The following is a 4,086-nucleotide window of genomic DNA, read 5'->3' as shown; positions in this document are numbered from 1 at the left end:
GAGCATTAATTAGTCACCCATGTTTTGAAAGGGGAGAGTAATATTTAGTTTATTACTAAATTATTTTGACTGTAGAATTAAATCCTGAAGCACAGTGCCAGATTTTCACTGTCATGTGAAATTAGTACTGAAAGAATCCCACTAGTAAATGAGTTTGAGGAGTGTTAATTGCCACAGGCTTTCCCTGAGCACCAGGTTTCCCTAAACGTGCCGTATTACTGGAGTGAGGGCTGAACCTGGGATGAGGTTGATTTCCCCACACCTAAACTAAGCGAAGTGTGTGTGAACAGTCCTCTTATTGCGCTGGTTTGGAAAACTGGATAATATACACCAATGGGGCAGTGCAGGATTGAAATCCAGTGTAAATAACTGCCCAAGCAAACCCAACTCCTCCTTTAGAGGCCCTTTGGAGATCGATTTATGGGCCCTTGGACAAGGATAAGGTATTTTCCACTTTTCTACTCACAGATGAAAATATTTTCCTGGCCACAAGCACCTGGACTGATACTCTGCTCCTGCCGCGCACTCTGTGCTGGAACAGCCCATGCTCTGTAGCCTACAGGAGAATGTCAGGGCACCGGAAAAACACAGAACTAACTTAAAAATGCCATCGTGACTCATTAGAAAGATTAGAGCTGTTTATATTCAGTATTATGGAGCTTTAAAATAAGATACGAGCCATGAGATAAAACCTGAACGGTGCAAAAGGGCAAATGGAGCTGCCGTGACTGTCGTTACTGAATCAGAACAGCAGCGTTTGGTACCTGAGGAAACTGGGAGCGATTTCCCAGGCTGTGATTTCAGCATGCTAAGCAGTAGCTTCCAGCCAAAGGCTTTGAAGCGTGTGGTAATCCTGTTAAAGTGTTGATGAAAACTTGTGTGGTCTGAGGGTGGATTTTTGTCTCCTGTGTCGGGCAGGTGATGCTTTTGCACACAGTGAGTGTCGTGGCTCCAGGTGTCCTTTTAACCAGGCTTGGCACAGCCTGGTATGTCGGAGCGTGGTTGCAAGGTGTGATGTCCGTGTACCGCCTTGCAGATCTGTGTCTGCACGCGTGGTAGCCCAGGGGTCTGCGAGGGTCCTAAGGTTTGGGGAAACAACCACCTGGGGAGACCGCCCAAGAACCACTGAGCTGCTGGAATGCGTGACCTCTTTGGGAGTGCGTTCTTTGTGTGGTATTTACAATTAAGTTCTTTTTATGATACAGCTCTAAATAAATCCAGAATACTTTTTAGCTCTTTGTTTTGTTGACTTGAAATGCTAGAAAACTATTTTCGTAGTATATAGTTTGAAATCAAACATGTTATTTATTTGTACAATCCAAAGGAATCGAGCATGGAAGGCACTGGGAAAGCAAAGACTCTTCTCTTACATGATCTCACGGCTGTACAGGCGAGTGCCTCGCGGGGCATTGGTCGGGGAGCAGCACAGCCCTTCGAGACAGGGATCTGAAATCAATCCTCATCTACAAAACTGGGTTCTGTAGCCTGCTATAACATTCTCTACAGCAATGCAAGTTCTCTAACTGGTATGGTTGGTACCTTAGCATTTCTGTTCCTCTTCCTGTACAAGCTCGGTGTCACAATACTGCTGGCATTCTCTCCGCTGTGGTGCCGTAGCTGTGGCTCTAAGCTGTGTGGAAATGCCGTATCTCGCAGGCTGTCAGCTGTGGTCGATGGAACACCTTGGTTAGTTTCTCTGGGTTAAACTGTAAGGAATGTCTCTGCAGATTCAGGTGTTGGAGGCGAGAGCTCTCCTATACTACTGACTCAGAATTCTCTATGGTGCTTTGTGCTATGTCAAAAAACATTAGCGTGTTTTGTGCTGAATAGCAGCACACTGAGCAGCTTCTTCAAGGTTGGAAGCTGTTTCACGTTTGGGGGGTATAAACGTGCTTTTAATGTTTGCAGATTTGTGAAAACTCAATATAAACATTTTCTCTTAGCTAGGAGGAATGTTGCACCCTGTTATCATAAGTAATCTTAGGTTGGAAAATAGTTCAGTCCTCTGATGTTCTAGGACTGCCAGAATCTGGTGGGATTTTGACTTCCATCACGCTCATTTTGAGGGTAACTTGGATGTGTTCTAAAATTATGCACTGATGGTATATCCAGGCCAACAATGACACGACTGTGATTGTACGTGGGGGGTCAGTATATGGATTTTTCCTTATATTTATATACACACCTTTTTAAAGAAGGGAACGTGCGAGTTGTATTTTCTGTGAATCCACGCATAAATTCAGAAGTAAGAGTCTAAAGGGCTCAGCTGATTGCCTGGTGAGCAGAGCTTGATGCACTTTGTGGTTTACACCTAGTCTGCCGTTAGTCCCAGTGATGGGCACAGCTCAGGACCGTGCCCTCCGCGTGACAGAGTTTCTCAGGTCTTTCGTGTTACAGCATTCCTAAGTTCAATAATGTTGTACTGCTCGTGCCGTGCTTGCCTGTGCTCAGACATGGGTTCAGTGTTTACTAGTTCAATTATTACTGAAATGCTTATTAAAAAATAGCATTATTGCTTTCTAAATTAAGCCAGTGCCTTACGCTATTAATGAATACTGGCATCTCTTATTAATTAAAAAAAATGTTTCTTGGCTTTTGTTGGTTTTATGGGGGTTTTGTTCAGTTGGTTAACTCGCTGGCTTTGACCTTCCAGCGTTACCAAGACAGATGAAGGTGTGTTCATCTCCCCCTCCCCGTCCTTGTCTCTGTCTTCCTCATGTGTCCCTTGCTAAAATGTTAAATGGTGCCCAAACCCCAGAGCTGTTAATTTCCCACTCACCAATGGCAACAGTGAATTTTCAAATGAGCTTTAAAAGTCTAATTGCTTTCAGTATTTCCAATTATTCTGTTTCTTGCTCTATTTCATTTAGATTTGTTTGCTTTGGTACCTAATTTTCAAGAGCGTTTGCACGTGGTGTTGTCCTGAATAATCTTCAGAGCAATTTTGTGTTTAAGTCACACAGTTAACCTAAGAAACGGAAAGAAAAATCTTTGCATGTGCACATGGCCACCTATGGACCCTTTCTCCTTTTCTTGATGGGTTTGTTGTATATTTTTATCAGTGTCTGTCATAGCTCTTACATGAAAAGTATTTTGTCTATGGGCTCAAGTACTTTTAAGTGTGAATTTAAAGGGACTAAATAGGTTAACTAAATCGAGATGACTGGGCAGTTTTGTTGCAGAAGATAGTCCTGTTCAGTTTAAATATCAGTGTGTGATATAAACTGTAGTGTCTTGGAAGTTGAGGAAATGGTAGATAAATCATTCCCTTCAATGAAGGAACTCCTAAAGACAGAGTATCAACCGCGTCTTGCTGTGCCCTTTCCTGTGAAGGTCTGTGTGTGACATCGCCGGGATGGGCAATACAAGTCTCTGGTGCGTCATTTTATTGAGCGTGTACTGAAATCCTTCCTGAAGTACATTTGTGTTGCCTTCCTGGGATCCAAGAGTTTTAAACAAGGAAGAGGAAGGGGAAGAATTTTCTATGAAACCTCTCTGAACGGGACTTAGAGGAATACAAACAAAAATACTGTTTCGGGTATTTATTTCTCCATATGTAGCCAACTAATTCATTTCAATATAGGAAAAAAAAAAAGAGGAGAAAAAAGCTAGAGCCAGGATGCAGGTGTTCTATCTGGTAACCTCAGTTTATTTGGGAGTGTAGACACAGTTGCACTCATTGTAGGAGGTAGGTAGTAGAAAGTATGAGGTAGAGAGTTTTGGTGACATTCTCCATTATGTTCTCCTAGTCCGCAAGAATCTGCAGCTCAGGGTGGTCCTGAGGAACAGCAAGATGACATTTGAACATATACAGGGATTTTTGTGCTCTCATCTCTAAATTATTTCCTGAAGTGGTGAAGATCAGATTTGAGATGTTAGTAGAGCTTGTGACAGAGTATTCTGGTACCAAAGCCATGCCAATTGCGGGAATGTGTTGGCGTTTTCTTTAGCAAGCAGGAAGAAGGAGAATTTGCTCTTCTCCAGCTGATCCATGAACAAAGCAAGTTCAAAGGGCCAGGGAGGGGGAGATTTTTCTGGCACAGAATGCTGCTGTGGGGCCAGCCCTGGGAGGTCGATCAGGTTTGT

The sequence above is a fragment of the Phaenicophaeus curvirostris genome, chromosome 36 (assembly GCF_032191515.1).
Source record: "Phaenicophaeus curvirostris isolate KB17595 chromosome 36, BPBGC_Pcur_1.0, whole genome shotgun sequence".
NCBI lineage: Eukaryota > Metazoa > Chordata > Aves > Cuculiformes > Cuculidae > Phaenicophaeus > Phaenicophaeus curvirostris.
This window is presented reverse-complemented; position numbering follows the sequence as displayed.